Genomic DNA, 17,505 nt, shown 5'->3' with positions numbered 1-17,505 from the left:
ACCAGAGGAAACTGGTGTTTTTTCAGAGCAGGGCAGTAAGAGGAGCGATCCACTCTGAGAACCTTGGGATGAACTGCTGATAGAAGTTTGTGAACCCCAGGAAACATAGTTCATGAATGTTCCATGGTGCTGCCTACTTGAGGATTGCCTTTACCTTGCATGTGTCAATTTCAATACCAGCGTGGGACAGGATGAACCCTGGGAATTCTATGGAAGACTGATCAAAGGTGTGTTTTTCTAAGGTAGTGCAGAGGCCTTTCATGATGGAATGGATATGCTTGATGTGTTGTTTGGCATTGTCTAAAAAAATAAGTATGTCATCCAGGAAAGCTACCACATACTGCTCCAGAATGTCCTAGTGTATGTCATTAATAAATGGTTGGGAAGTTGTGGGTGCATTAGTCAGGCTAATGGACATTGTGAGATACTCAGAATGACTGTTATGAGTCCTGAAGGCAGTCTTCTGTTTGTTCCCAGCTCTAATGTGTACTAGGATGTACGCCCCCAGAGGTCTAGCTTTGTATATATCTGAGCAGTGCCCACAGTCCATTAGCTTGGGGATTAGTGGCCATGGGTACCAGTATCTAATAGTGACCTGATTCAATGCCCAATAGATGGTAGTCTCCAACTATGTGTGGACTGTTTGTTTAAAAAAAAAAGGGGGGGGCGAGGTGGACTTACAAATAACACCCTTGGCTAAGTTCTGCTGAAAGTAGGTACATAGAGTGGCTAGTTTGGATTCAGACATGACATACACAGGCTCCAAGAAGAGCCTGTTTGGCTTGTTGACAACAAGGCTTGTTCTCAAAGCAAGAGAAAAAACCTTGCCAAGAGCCTGGTGGCTAGGGTGCACAGTTAGGACATAGGAGATCCAGATTCAAATCCTGCTCAAATGAGGCCAGTAGAAACATAGGACTGGAAGAGGGACCTCCTGGGCCATCAAGTCTAGACCCCTAATATTGTAAGCAACCCTGTAGGATTGTAAGTAAACCCTTAGGATTGTAAGTAATCCTATTCAGAAATGTATCAACCTTCATCTTAAAACTAGTTAGGTTGTCTGTCCCCCCTACTCTTATTTGGAGGCTGTTCAAGAACCTTACTCCTCTAGTGGTTAAAAACCCTCTTCTAATTTCCAGCCTGAATTTGTTCATGACCAGTTTATACCCATTTGTTCTTGTGCCAACCTTCCCTTTAACTCAAAGAGCTTTTCTCTTTCCTTGGTGTTTATCCTACCCTGCCACTGTGTATTGATAGAGAGCAGCCATATTCCCTCTTAGCCTTTATTTTGTTAGGCTAAACAAGCCGAGTTCTTTTAGTCTCCTCTTGTAAGATCAACTCCACATGTCCCTGACTATCCTAGTAGCCTTTCTCTGCACCTGTTCCGGTTTGAATTCATCTTTCTTGAACATAAGGGACCAGAATTCTACACAGTATTCTAAATGAGCTCATACCAGTGCCTTGTGCAATGGCATTAATATCTCCTTATTTCTATGGGTAATACTTCACCTGATACATCCTGGATTGCATTTGCCTTTTTCACGGCTGCATCACATTGGTGGCTCATAGTCTCCCACATCTCAGGCCAGTGCCCTAACCAACATGTTCTTGACTATCCTTAGGCCTCTCAGTCTCATGGGGCTTTTTTGGGGGGGGAAAAAAATCCAAAAGGTGTCAAGTTTCATACCAATGCAGCACAAAACCACATTTCAAACCTGGACATTTTTTTGTGAAATGGAATTCTTGTTTTCTGGCCAGCATGAGGGTCCCCAGCCAGTGCTCAGACTGTGGCTATGACACAGCAGCTCAGTGGAACCCGTGGAGAAGGGGGCTAGCAGCTCTCTAGCTCAACAAGGGCTCTGCCTACAAAGCTCCTGACTGGGGGAGATGTCTGGTCCCACTGATTCACTTGGTCACACTACTGCAGCTCGAGGCAGGCACAGGAAGTTCTCCAAGCAACTAGGTGTATCCCAGGCTGGCTGCCGTTGCCGATCCTGCCTACTTGTTTAACTCCTGAGTCTTCTCTTGGTTCCTGCCTCCCAGACTGTTCCTGTCTTCCCTATCCCAGATCCCCATCTGCCCTGGTTCCTGCTTTCCTGCCTCACCCCAGGTCTCTGCTTTTGCACCCCATCCCTAACTCTGACTCCCTGATTTGTCCTGACTCTGGCTCCAACCCTTGGCTTGACTCCTGACTGTTTCCATCTCTGACTCCCAGCTCCAGTTCCGAACTCTAACCACTAGGCATGACCACTCATGCCCCAGTCCTTACAGCTTGCCCGGATCCTAACTACTTCTCCAAGGGAGCCCAAATGAAGATAGACCCCAGTGGAATTCCCTGTCCTACAAGGGGCATTCGCACTGCACGAGCAGGCGATCCAACTCCAGGCAGGCATTGCAGGCTCAGAACACACAGCTGGCTGCTGAGAATCAGGCATTGCAGCAGTAAGCCTATCAACTCCAAGCGCTGAACGCTGTGCTCAGGGCCCCTCTAGCCATGCTGTCATCTGAGCTGGGACTCACTATTCCTCTGCTTAACTGCTTTGATGGAAGTTGCTCCAAATTCTGAGGCTTCAGGAGACTTGTTCTTGCTTTGACATCGGATATACTCTTCTGACCAGGCCAAGATAGGCCGGGTAGTCAGCACGCTGACTGGGAAGGTATTGAACTGGGCCTCCCCACAGTTGGAAGCTATCATCCAGTGCTGTCAAGCCGGGATGCCTTTCAGCAGGGCATATCAACCATCTTTGATGATCCCAGCCGCACCATCTCCACTGAGGCTGCCCAGAGGAAACTCCAACAGGATTGGGCACTGCCACTTCCTATGCAGCTCACTTCTTCTGTCTCGTATCAGCCACCGAATGGAATGAGGTGGTCCAGTTATTTCAGTTCCTATCGGGCTTGCAGGATGAGGTAGGTCCAGGATGAACTGGCTCTAGTTGAGACACCAGCAGATCTGGATGCTTTTGTAGATCATGTTATCCAGATCAACAATTATCCAAGTGAGCAGAGGGAAGAAAGAAAAGGGGCGTCACAACCGTTCCCCTGCTTTCTGATTCCACTCCATTCGCTGAGCCCATGAAGGTAGACATGGCCCACCGGAAACTTGTCCCTGAAGGGAGAGGGGGCCCATGGTGCGCTGGACTATGCTATCTCCAGTTGCCCCATGAGGAGCCCAGCCCCAGGCTAGGAGAATGGGGCTAGGCTGGGCATCATGACAGAGCAACCCCCTAAACCCCAAACTGAGGTTCTGACTGGAATGTGCACCAGTTCCTATTGACTGGCACTGCACCTACAAGCACCAGTTGAGTTATGAATCCCGGGACATCCCCAACCACTCCCTCCACAGCAGGCCCGCACTGACTTGGGTGCCGCAGACAACTTTTTCAGTGCAGAAGCAGCCCAGGCACTATAGATGCCCCTGCAGCCCTAGCCTGTTCCAGACCTAGCAGAAACGATCGTTGAGTCCCTCTTATCTCCCCATGGAAATGGCTCTTCTTGAGGTAACTTTCCAAGGACAGCAAGAGGCACTACCTTTTAGTGCCATCCATTCCCTGTACTTCCCTCTGATCCTGTGTATCTTGTGACTGGCCCTCTACAACCGCCTTATCTGTTGATGCAAACTAAAACTTGACTTTTTCTCAGAATTCTGCCAGCAGCACAGCTTGACTCCAGGAAACAGGTAGCGGGCAGTAGTTCCCCAGCGGTCAGAAGCAGGGATAAGTGGCCCAGCAGAGCTTCTTGCTGATTCCAGTACTTGGCTTCCATCCAAATACAGTGACTAAAATGATGTCTTTAAAAAAATGCAGATGCCTTGCTCCCACACAGGGATTAAGGTTTCCCACCCAAGCTACAAGAATTCTATCCTGGACCTAAGAAATCGTCCTGAGGAAAGGTTCTTCTGAACCAATGCACCCCCACAAACACTTCCGTGTTTGATAAATCAGGATTTTCTGACGGAAAAATGTTTCATAAAAAAAGTTACTGCTCAGCTCTAGTGCAGATTCTTTCTGAGTTGTCTTTCTATGGCTTGTGTCTCCATGGGTGCCAGGGCTGCTGCCACTGGGCTTCGAGCCTTGTGCAGCCTCGTAAGAGGGGCAGGATTTTCCCTTAAATTTGGACATCAGACTTTTGGAATGTTCTTTATTTCCCTAGGGGGGAAAATATGGCAGAACGTGGGTGTAATATCACAATTCTGAATCCCAGGCATGTACACGCAGCGGTATGATTGTCATTTAGCATTGATATAGAACTCCCTTGGTGTACATGGCACTCTGCAGAGAGAACAAACATGACTGCCCTGAGGAGATTTCAGTCGAGATGAGATACGTCTGACCTGACTCATAAGGCAAGACACCAGACAGGCAGGGGTTTTATACAAAATAGGGTTGTGAGGCAGCTCAGCTTCTCAAGGTGCACGTCATGTTAGTTCCTTTACTGTTGCTTTATTGTTATTGATGATTAATAATGTAGATGGTGTTTGGCAGAGGCGGGTGGGTCATTGCTGGAGAGAATATAAGAAGGTTTTGTGGAGGGCTTGGAAGGAGGAATGGCAGGTTGGGTGGTGTAACAGGATGGGGAAGGATGCTTCAGGGGTAAGGGCAGCATGGTACGTGCTTGAGGGAAAAGTGGACAAGGGAGGCAAGAGGGAAAGCAAGATTAGTGAAGTGTGGGCCCCCAAACAGCAGGAGACAAAAGGTAGGCAGGGGCAGGGCTGTGTAAAACCCTGAAGGTGTGGATGAGGCGTTTCATTCTGATGCTGAAGATGTGAAGGCCATGAAGGGACCTGGGGGAGGGGTGAGATGGTCAAGGCAGAGGGAGAAAGCACTCAGGGCTTGGCTACACTTGCAAGTTGCAGCGCTGGTAGAGGCTTTCCAGCGCTGCAATTAGTAACCGTCCACACCTGCAAGGCACATCCAGCGCTGCAACTCCCTGGCTGCAGCGCTGGCTGTACACCTGGCCAGGTTGGGGTGTAGCGATTGCAGCGCTGGTGATCCAGCGCTGCTCATCAAGTGTGGACACACACCAGCGCTTTTATTGGCCTCCAGGGAATAAGGAGATATCCCAGAAAGCTTTTAACTAAATTACTCTCTTTGTTTTGTTATGCAGCCTCTCTTTGTTTTGTTGTGAACTCTGATTGGAGCTCCGTTGAACTGCTTATTTAAAAAACAAACACTGATCACAGCAAACAGGAGCTATCTGTACCTGGCTGTGAATGATCAAATGAGAGGCAGGGAGAGAATGTTTGCTTGACAGAGAAACAGCGTTGGAGGCAGGCTGTTTGCAATTAAGACCAAGGGTTCCCGAACATTTTGTGATTTTTCAATCCAGGAAGCTAAAGTGTTGGCTCCAAAAATCCACTCTCTCTCTCTTCCCCGCTCCCTGTCACAGTACACCACATGGAGTGGGAGTCCGTGTTGGAGGCAGGCTGTTTGCAATTAAGAGTTAAGACTAAGGGCTCGTGAACATTTTGTGATTTTTCAATCCAGGAAACTTAACACACAGTGTTGGCTCCAAAAATCCACTCTCTCTCTCTTCCCCGCTCCCTGTCACAGTACACCACCCACCACCCCCCTCTTTTGAAAAGCACGTTGTTGCCAGTTGAACGCTGGGATAGCTGCCCATAATGCAGCACTCCCAACAGCGCTGCAAATGTTGCAAATGTGGCCACACACCAGCGCTGGTGGCTGTGAGTGTGGCCACACACCAGCGCTGCTCCTACACAGCTGGATGACCAGCGCTGCAAACTACCAGCGCTGCAAACCGTAAGTGTAGCCAAGCCCTGAGTTTGGAAGAGGCAGGTAGAGTTGATTTTTATGGAGCTGCGTATGCTCCATTGTCACTACTGTCCTTGGTGTGCGTGAGAGGGGCAATTGCCTTCATGACTCTTTGAGAAGTTTCATGGAGGAAGAATGTCCCAGGGATTTTAGGGACATTACAGCAGCAGTGCCCCAAGGGCACTGTGATTGCAGGAGAAGCGGGGTCACTGTTGTTACTTCTAAATAAGTATTAACTAAATCAGCTGATGGGCTTGATTCTGCAGGCAGAAGGTCTGCCCAGGGAAAAGAGGGAGAGCCCGCCACCCCCATTCCCAAGCTAGATGGGGCCATAGGGTGACCAGATGTCCCAATTGTATAGGGACAGTCCCAATATTCCGGGCTTTGTCTTATATAGGCACCTATAGCCCCTCACCACAGTCCTGATTTTTCACACTTGCTATCTGGTCACCCTAGGTGGCAAACCAATGCAGTGAAACTGTTATGGTGAAACAGTTACGGTGCTGGCTGCGTCTGTGTGCGTGGCACAGACAGCCCCTAAAGGGTGCACCTCCTTCCAGAGGGAAAGGCTCCTTGACCCAAGACATACCCCTGCAAGATGGCGCCTGGGAATGGAACCTGCCCAGGGAAAGTGAAAGTGTCTTGCAATCTGCAGCATCAGCAGCAAGAGGGCAGCTGTCTCTGCCTCCTCTTCCAGTAATAAATCCATATCCCTTTGTGTCTGAGTTTGTGCCTGCGTCACCATTCCTGGGACTCTTCCTGCTAGTGCTCACCCATCAACAAAGCCATGAGGTCATGCAACTTTCACAAGCAGAAGAACCATGAGTCTGCGCTGGAGGCCATAGATACCTATGAATGTCAATATCAGAACATTACAGACAATGAATGTACAGTTTTACTTAAAGGTGTCCTAAACTTTGCAACATCCCAAAACCGCTTTCCCTTGTTTTTTTGCATGTGTACAACCAACAAATGGATACAAGTTTTGCAAACCAATATTCTTATGCCTGTTGCTAAAAATGATTGCTGGAAATTAATTTTTGCTGGGTTTTCAAATTGATGAACACAGCAAAATTAATTCAGAGTAGATGGTTTCAGTTATATAGCATCCGCATACATATATAAAATACAATCATATTGTTATAAGTATTAAAGTGAATACATCTAGCACCTAGAAATATTCCCAGGCATCTCTTGACTTGTCAGTGAGAAATATGCAGTGGACGCAACAATAAGTGATAAAAGGAATATTAAGATTGTGCCCTAAGCCAGGCTGACTCCATGTGTGATTTCACTACTAGATGGTGGTGAGCCCCACATGGCTACAACTCATTCCTGCCTGATGGCAAAATGACTCTCACCAGCCTAGCTGAGCTGTGCTGGTCATGCTAAACATATAGTTGATTCCAGCTCACAGGTGGAACGCTTGCTTGGGTGGATGAGCCACACATTAGGGAAGAGTGTCTATGGGCGAGCCACACCCACTTCCCCGCATTCCTTTTTTCCTTCTTTCTTAGGTGCCCTTTTAAGTGCAATATTCATTGAATTATTTTTTGCAATATTTATAAGATTTCTTTTTCCTCTCCGATTTCTAGGGGTATCCTTGTAAACAGATTTTTGTGAATAGTTTTAGGGCTTAGTTGTGCAAGGTGATGATCTCTCGGGCTCTGATCCAGTGACTGCTCTTAAGCACATGCTTAGGTTCAAGTACATGATTGGCTTTATTAAATTGGGGCTAGGTTATTGAGCAGGATCAAACCGCTAATGAGCATAGTCAATGGTATCACCTGTTGAATTACTTGTGACCCCCAAAATAAATTAGAAGCATCACATCTATTCTGATCTCCTGCTCAAATTCTGCCCCAAATGCTTAAAAACATCAACAATAAAACATTTGCAAAATTTTGGGGCATCCTTGCAAATAATATTGTCAGTAAAATCATTTTTGTGCATTTGCCTTTTCTGCCAAATATTTTCACTACAAAACTAACCAAGCATGCAATATCTAAACATAATTTAATGAATGAGTGCACGCGTGCGCACACACACACACATCTAACTGTCTAGGGCAACATGATGTATATCGATATGTGCTTGGTTAAATTTACATGCACATACTCTCTTTTCTCTTACACTAAGGGATGTATGATACTTCCTGGGAATTGTACTTTTTGCCTTGTATTACAAAACTCTAGAAAGCCTTGCTGTATCTCCAGCTGAGAACTATTTCATGCTCTAGCATAGCAAAGTGTCTGCAGACGGAGATAAGCTATGATTTCCCATTTTCCTCTACAAAATTAATGATCTAAAAGTACAATAAAACCATCATTTTGTGTCACAAGTGGGGATACTGAAACATATTTAGCTTAAAAAAATAACAAATATTAATGGGAAAATATTGAAATGAGTGAGGGTTTTTTTTCTATGGATTTTTTTCACTTGAAAATAGTTTTGAGAGAAAAGAGAATTGTCTGAAATTAAGTAGGAGGATTTGCAAAAATTAATTCTGTGAAGAAAGAGATGGCTAGTAGCCAGCTGCAATTTGAAGTTCATATTTGCAACAAAACTGTAAGAGCTGGTTAAGGAAATCACTCTGACCCCATTTGTTCTATGTTTCAGGATTACAGGATTACTGTCCAGTGAGATCCATTCGATAGCTACTTATGGCACCGTTGCAAGCAATAATTTTCAGAGGTTTGTTCTGCTCTGTCTTTCTGTTGAGGACACTTTTGTCTCTGCCCCTGTTTATCTCCAGTTGAGAAGTGTAACCTCGTCACAAATTTTAACAATTCTTTCTGATTTTTTGTAAAGCCAAGAACAAAACTGTATTTTCTTCCTGTTAATGAGTCTTGTTGAATAATTAGGGGTAGAATTTTATGTCAACATGAGAGCAGGCAGCTCTTGGGAGGTAAACCAGTGACTTCCTCTCTGTTTTTGAAGCCTTTCTCAGACTCAGCATGCTCATAACTTTGCAATCAAAGATTAGTCTGAAGGACAAATGCATTAAACCTGCTGCCGTGTAAAGTGGTGTTAACTCATTCCACAGCCTTTGCATTTTTGCCTATGTGAAATTCCTGACAAGAAGCACCTTTTATACTGTATTAATGTAAAAGTTTCATTTGAAAGATGCCAGCTGTGGTCCTACCCCAGGTTTATTCATGTGGGACCTTTACTGGGTCAACTTAATACTTGACTACTGCTTATTATCCCATCAGTCTTCAGGGACAACCCATGATCTAATTGCCCAGCATTTATGTTGCTTGGCAACTATAAATACAGAGTAATAATCCTTAAAGGGACAGTGTAGAATTTCATGCCCCTGCAGTGAAGTACACTTCATTTCCCAGAGCACCCTGTGTTTTTTAATTCAGTGAATAAAAATGTGTAATGAATAATTAATTATGTGCTTGGAGGCACAATAGCTGCCTACTTTTGAATATTCATCAGTGACATTATTAATTCACTAGAAATCCCATGGAGCAGTGGGAGAGGCTTTTAGACTAGCTGGAGGACTTACAGATAATACTCTGCAACAGGAACAAACTTTTTTTAAGCAGACTTTTCTTTTAGAGAGTTTTTGAAGTTTAATTTGTCTTTTGAAAAATTGTTCAGAACTGGATATAATAGAGCACCACTGAAGCACAGTTGACCATGATGGTAAATGCCTGTTACTGTATGCTGCTACTATATGAATCTTAGCAAAGCTGTCCTTCACCTCAGAATCTGGTGTGTATGTATGAATAGAAGATACGCTTCAGGGAGGCTGATACTGCAGGGCTGCCTCTGTAAAACTGAAAATTTAACAACCCAGGCACAAAATCCGTTCATCTGCCCTTTAATCTGATGACCAGTGATTATGAAAAAAAAAATGGTATTTCACTTGCTTGTTTAAAAAAAAAATACTTGCCCTGGATGAGTGAGCAAATAGAATTTTGCTAGACTGCATAGGGGATTTCTTTACTAGTGGATCTAGGTGGGAGTCTCTTTCAGAGATACCTAGCTTGGTTCTCTTTGATGGCTGCTTTCAACTACCTAAAAGGGGGTTCCAAAGAGGATGATCTAGACTGTTCTCAGTGGTACCTGATGACAAAATGAGAAGTAATGGTCTCAAGTTGACATGGGGGAGGTTTAAGTTGGATATTAGGAAAAACTTTTCACTAGGAGGGTGGTAAAGCACTGGAATGGGTTACTAGGGAGGTGGTGGAATCTCCTTCTTTAGAGGTTTTTAAGGTCAGGCTTGATAAAGCCCTGGCTGGGATGATTTAGTTGGGAATTGGTCCTGCTTTGAGCAGGGGGTTGGACTAGATGACCTCCTGAGGTCCCTTCCAACCCTGAGATTCTATGATTCTATGCTGTTACACCAGCTTTATTTTGTTGTTAGTCCTTTTAAGCCAGTGGACTTTCACCAGTGTAAACCGAGTGATGGAGTGGAGAATCAGGCCAATAAACTCCCTCCCAGAAAAAAATATATCTGAAATTGGTGATTTTTTAAAAGTATTTTCTTCCCTGTATTTGATTTTATCATAAGAGACTTTAACTGGAGAGATCTGATGCAATGCACTCACTTTTCAGGCCTAACGCATAGGGCCAAATCCATTTACTTCAATGGAGTTGTGCCAGCAGAAAACTTGATCTCTAATTTTAATGCTGTGGATCTGATCATGAACTACCTTCCCTCACACAAATACTCTATAGTAGAACTGATATGGAATTTTCTACTGGAATTATTTTTTTCAATGGAAAATGCAGTTTCTGGAAAATCTAAGTTTTCCGCGAATACATGTACCCAGACTCCAACGCCCATGAGGCAACATGCCATCATGGCCAACACAGTTTAATCTTGAACTGATACGAAACAAAATGTTTCGAGTCAGTTCAACAAACCAAAATATTTCTATTTAGGTCAAACCCATCCAAAATGAAAACAAAATATTTTGTTTAATTTTTCCCAGTGGAAAATCTAAAATTTCCTGCAGATTTTTGCTCAGCTCTAGTCCTTCATCACATATATGCAGAATCCCGCTCTTTGTATAGGGTAACATTTTCAAAAGCACCTACATCACTTAGGAGCCCAGGTCCCTTTGAAAGTCAATTGGACTCAGGCCCCCAGGTTGCTTAGGTGGTTTTGAAAGTGCTACCCATAACTGTGGGATTCTTAATGGGGAGAAGTCATTGGGCTTGATTCTAAAGTCCTTTCAAATAGTGGTAGCAGTGCAAACATGCCTTACAGCAGGTGGCAATGTAACTTACACCTATAATTTACACTCACTTTAAGATCCCTTTATGCTGCCAGAGTGGTGTATCGGGGCATGCTTGTAAATAAGAGAGAGACCCATCACTTTTATATCTTCCAAATCTTTCTCGCTTTTTCCTTTTCCTTCCCCTCTTCCTATGGCATGTGCCTGGCTGAGCATGCTCTGTCATGTGATTCAACAGCTTCCCCCCCCTTTTATTTCATCAGAGACCTTCAACAACAAAGGTTGCTGCTCCCCAGTCTAATCAAACTTGGTGCCTTCTCCACAGAGCACATTAGCCTCCTAAGTAATGTGAAATGATAGTGTTTACATTAACTACTGTTATGTAAAAGTCACAGGCAGATTTCAGCCGCTCATTTGCTTGAAAATAAATCTATTTTTTTTTCTTTTCAAAGCACTAAGATTTTACAGTAACAATTCTAGGTTAATGGAATGTTTCTCCGTAAAGTCATGATGTATACACGTTTAACAACAGTCGTAATACCATCCAGCTTGGGCGCAGGTTAAACAATAGTCATTTTGCTCCGGCAATTCAAACTTTCATTACAATTTGCCATGCAGTAGAGTTCTTGGGCAATGTAGTCATTTATTGCAATGATTTGCATTAAAGAGGGTGTCATTATATTACCTCTTAGCTTTGGCTGAGATTAGAAGTAATATCTACATTTATCTTTCACTCCTAGGAGTATAAAATTGTGCTAATAATAACAATAATAAAGCTAGTTCCTAAAAGCAAGTGAACTCTACACAGCTTTTTTCCCCTCTTTTTTTTTTTCCTCTGCTCAAGTGGGGGAGTAGAAGGATCATGAATAATAAATATGGAGATAAGAGAACTGAAACTGGGAAATCAATTTACTGCAAAATATTTGCATATTTTATTAAAAGAAACTGTGCATAAACCCCACAACAGGGTGGAATGATTTATATTTTGATTTGATTTGTATACATTTTACCTCTGGGAGAACTGATGCAACTTAGTCATCCCTGCAGGGCTTTCTCTAGTAGGTTTTGTTGTTGTTTTGTTTTGTTTTGTTACCAATATCTTAGAGAAGGGAGTAGTCAGTCCCTGATGGAAATTATGGAGACAGTTCCATGATGTATGACATTTCTGGATTCTCACATGTTGGATGATCCAGGAGTATTCTTAGAGATTATCAGTTCCTTCTTGGGTTTGTCATATACATAACCCAGACTCATCCATGAATGGGTTTCCCTCAAAACTATAGCTGTAGTTGTAAGGCCTCCAATTCTCACTTCAGAACAAAGCTGCCTGAGCTCATTTGTGCAGCATTTATAAAGTCGGCGTTTATAAATGGAAATAGTTACTGCATGATGCAATTGTTACATTACAGTGAGAAAAATCAGCTTGCTCGATCTACTGATTTATCTATTGCTACTGTACCCGTCACCATAGTGTCTAGGTGCTAAATAAGAGAGAGACAGTAGAACCTCATTTATCCAAGACTCCATTATCCGGCTGTCTGTATTAACCGAACAACCAGTGCAACATAAAATGATAGTTTCTATGTTTTAAAAAACTGGTACTCTTTACTAGGAGTAACAGTTCGTGTATTCTGTAAATAAAAAAAGAGGGGGGGGGTATGTTTTAATGCTTTATAATGACTATCATTTTTGGATTTTTTAAAAATTGTACTGTTTGTGATGTTAGAGATGGTGCCTTGTGTAACATTAAACAGACTTTGTAGATAGTCCCTATAATGTTCAGAGGTAAAGTGTAAACATGATTAATACAACTTGTTAAAAACTCATGTCAGTTTTCCTGTTAATGAATGAACAAAAATTGTTTGCAAGAACTAATGTTTTGTATATTCTGTTAAGTAGATCAGAAGGGAGGCATGTTTTAATGCTTTTCTGGCAGGGGTCAGCTAGTTTAAAGGAAACTCTGCATCTTAAAATAATGGATGGAAAGCTCTTTGCCCATTCTCCTGTTTTATCTGAATTTTTTATTATTTTATCTGGCCCTGGTCCCGATTAGATCAGCTAAACAGGGTTCTACGGTACTTTAAATAAAATATACCGATACAATCAATGTTTTAAATCAAGACTGGATGTCCTGCTAAAAGATATGCTACATCAGAAGTTACGGGCTTGATGCAGAAATTAATGGTTGAGGTTCTATGGCCAGTGTCATGCAGGAGGTCAGGTGAGATGATCATAATGGTCCCTTCTGGACTTAACATCTATAAAGCGATGAATGATGAAGAATTTATATGACTTTTATATATTAACCAAATGTTACAGTTCAAATAACGACGCTGCCAGAACGAATCCCACTTTTCTAATGAGAGAGAATTGTCTGAATTGCTTTTTTTGTATAGTATACACCTCTGACTGAATAGCTAAAGATCTGGTTGGTTGGATGGATGGCTACTTAGCCACCATGTTCTTGATAGTCTCTAACAATCTAAATATCAGCACTTTAGCCGTCTTCCCAACAATAAAACTGGTGGTCTGAGATGTAGCAGATATATAAATATATCTATAATCATATAAATTCATCATCATTTATCGCTTTATAGATGTGAAGGCCAGAAGAGACCATTATGATCATTTCAGCTGACCTCCTGCATGACACAGGCCACAGAACCTCAACTACTAATTACTGCATCAAGCTCCTATGCCGTGTTTAGTGAAGCTGTGGAATTTTTTCAATATTTCAAGCTTTTGACAAGATACAGATTTTCCCATAAAGCTTTGTGTGATGTTTGTTTGTTTATTGCCATTTTCCAGCCCCTTCAATTCACGTTGGCCCACGTCCTCAAATGTATTTAGGCTCCTAACTTCCCTGAAATCACAATACTGCATACTGAAATCCATGGAAATTAGGAGCCCAAATACCTTGATGACCTGGGCCAGAGCCAAATTCAATCCTGCTGTAACTCCACTGAGGTGTATGGAGTCAGTGAGGTTACCTCACAAAATGAATAATCCTATGCAGCAACATAAAGCGGTAAGAGACCCATGAAGGACACTGATGAAAGTTTCTCATTGCCTGCAGATGCCTGATTAGTCGCAGTTACAAATTAGTTTCTGTTTTGTTTGCTGCACTCTTGAGAAGTGATGTGCTCATTATCAAAGACAAAAATTTGCCATGTCATGCACCTCTAGTCATGGGATGCACCAGGAGAGAAAATTACAAATAGCTCAGTAATTAATCCTGGCTATATATTTGCTTATAACAGCTCAATTCAAATGGCTCTTGAAAATAATTTGTGCTGAGGTAGGTTTTGTCCGTGAAAATATTTTTGCAAGCAGGCCCAGACTGAGTGGAGAAAGATGGGTACTTTAGAAATACATGCTACAACCACCATCATCGTTGTATATTTAGAGAGCACATTTTAAATTTATTTACTTAATCATTTTCCTTGATCCCTTCACACTTTATAAAATCATCATGTTTTGAAAGGACCGCTTACGGGTCATCTAATACATCCTCCTGCCTTGTGGCTGAACTGATTTCATTATTTCTCAGTTGTCACTGATCTAGCCATCCACAACCTAAACGGCAAATTGTTACATTGCCTAAATGTCTTTATAGTCTGCAGATCTTTCTATCTTCTTAACCTCACTTTTCCCTGCTGCATCTTAAGCCCTGTATTGATGGTAACAGAGTGACAGTTTCTAAGATCCTGGGAAGGAGAGGAGAACTCCTTTGGTGAGTCACTCAAACCTAAGGATCTAGAATCCGGCAATAAACGTATAGTAATTACTGCAGACTCATAGTGGAAGGGGGATCCTGTTATCCTCAATCACAACATACAGGGGGTTGGACTGTCTGTATGGGAAAGAGGGAGCTAGGTTCTGGGATAGAGAAATTCCTAGGAACAGCCAAGCTTGGGAAGACAGCTTGATCTTGAGCAAGACTTTTGTTTAGTTTTTTGAGTTACTAGTGTAATCCTTGTGGCCTAAAGCCTGAGGGCATGTCTATACTACAGCTGACCCATGCCAGCTGTCTCAGGCTCGTGGGGCTCAGGCTAAGGGGCTGTTTAATTGTGGTGTAGACCAGTGGTTCTCAAAGTCGGTCCACCGCTTGTTCAGGGAAAGCCCCTGGCGGGCCAGGTCGGTTTGTTTACTAGCCGCGTCTGCAGGTTCAGCCGATCATGGCTCCCACTGGCCGTGGTTTGCCGCTCAAGGCCAAGGGGGGCTGAGAGAAGCGGTGCGGGCCGAGGGATGTGTTGGCCGCTGTTCCCGCAGCCCCCATTGGCCTGGAGCGGCGAACCGTGGAAAGTGGGAGTCACGATCGGCCGAACCTGCGAACACAGCAGGTAAACAAATCGGCCTGGCCCGCCGGGGCTTTCCCTGAACAAGTGGTGGACTGACTTTGAGAACCACTGGTGTAGACATTCGGACTTGGGTTGCAGCCTGAGCTCTTGGACCCTCCCAGCTCGCTGGATCCTAGATCTCAGGCACCTGGCAGAAGGGTTATAGACACTAGGAGAAGAATGAGTTTGGATTATATGTGGGGGTGTGTGTGTACATCTGTTCAAACAAGGTTCTGTCTGTTTATACCCCATCTTCTTCTTCTTGTATCTTCATCAATTAATGAAAATAAGGGTCTTTTTAATATCCCTTTATGTAGCCATAGACTGTAACCATGTCCTCTTTCCATTCTTTTTTCCATAGGGTGAACAATGCCCATTTCCCGAAATGTCCATCACAGACCCTACTTTTCAAATCTTGAACCACTTTTGGTTTTTTTCTGTGCTTTCTTCAGTTTCTGTCTTTTATAAAGTACAGGGGCCAAGTCTGAAAGCAGCCCTGGTACTCCTATTGAAGCCTGAAACTGCATCCCACTTGGGCCCAACTGTTGCCAAGTAAGGTGTATAAATACCCTTGATTTACACATAGTAATTCTTGTTCTTGCACTGGTTAAAATGAGTAAAGCTTCTCATGATAATAACTCCTCCTTGGTCTTCCAGGCATTATAACTCCTAGTTCTCTTTCGAGTGACTGTGCACAGATACCTTCAACTGTAGGTATATATGCACAGAGTGTGCTGGAGTGAGAAACTTTTACCAGCAGGGCAGCACCACTGGGTGCTGCACATTCCCTGCTCTCCTTGTATGCTGAACTGAGGGCATAAAAGAGGAGTGGCTCCCACCTCTCTCTCAGTTCCGTCTCATCACTTGCGATGAGAGTTGGACTGCCCCATAGTTGTTTAGCTTCAGTACACCAGCCTTCATAAAGAGTTCTTCTTACTGTAAGAACAGCCATACTGGGTCAGACCAAAGGTCCATTTAGCCCAGCATCCTGTCTTCTGACAGTGGACAATGCCAGGTGCCCCAGAGGGAATGAATAGAACGGGTAATCATCAAGTGATCCATGCCCTGTCACCCATTCCCAGCTTCTGGCAAACAAAGGCTAGGGACACCATCCCTGTCCATCCTGGCTAATAGCCATTGATGGACCTATCCTCAATGAATTTATCTAGTTCTTTTTTGAACCCTGTTCTAGTCTTGGCCTTCACAACATCCTCTGTCAAAAAAAATTCCACAGTTTGACTGTGCATTGTGTGAAGAAATACTTCCTTTTGTTTGTTTTAAACCTGCTGTCGATTAATTTCATTTGGTGACCCCTAGTTCTTCTAGTTCTAGTATATAGTTCTTAGTTCTAGTTTAATTTTAATATAGTTAGTCCAAGAACTTGTGGATTTAACCTGAAAACCCCACAGGGTCCAGGCAGTGTGCAATGCGTAGGGAGGTGATCCCTTTCATGGATAGGCACAAAAGCTGCTTCATTTGTCTTGATGAGGGACAAATATTTGATTTTGTACTTCCTTCCTTACTGGAACAAACAAGAAATAGAGGGATTTCCACCTCAAAAGGCCACCTTATGGAGGAGGTGATGCATCCTTCTTCAGAACCAGACCCTGACCATAAGAGAACAGACACTTCATTCACAAGAAGTGCCCCCTTGGAACTCCTGGCTTTCGATCCTAAATCTGAAGAGAGAAACCATTCCTCCTCTTCCCCAACAACCTCCTCAAAGTGCTCTAAACTAGCCTTGTCTGCGCCTCACAAATGGTCAAGTCCCACCCTTCATCACACAGGCTTCGAGTGAGTCCTCCAGTGCCGAGGACTGCTTGCAGGCACTGTAGACTCCAGTTCCTCTGGACCATTAAGGACCAGTGTCTTCACCATTACTGGGTCCTTTCTCTGCAGCACCATCAATGCTAGCATCATTGGCACAGTACTGTTGGCTCAGCTAGATGAAAACTTAACTTTTTAGGTACCTTCTACTCCATGGGCCTTCTTTGCATGGAAGGACTTCTTGCATTTGCCAGTATCAGACTTTCCTTTGTTGCACCATCCAGCACCGATGGTCTCGGTCTCAACACCGCTGGTGCCATCAATGATATTGATCATTATGATGGCTCCATCAGCAGCAACTTAGCTATTGGTGTTTTGGCTGCCTGAACCTCTGCTGCTGACTCCCTTGGACACTTCCTCTATGTCCGT

This window comes from Mauremys reevesii, linkage group 4, assembly GCF_016161935.1.
Source record: "Mauremys reevesii isolate NIE-2019 linkage group 4, ASM1616193v1, whole genome shotgun sequence".
NCBI lineage: Eukaryota > Metazoa > Chordata > Testudines > Geoemydidae > Mauremys > Mauremys reevesii.
The sequence above is the reverse complement of the archived record's forward strand: the minus strand, read 5'-3'. Positions refer to the sequence as shown.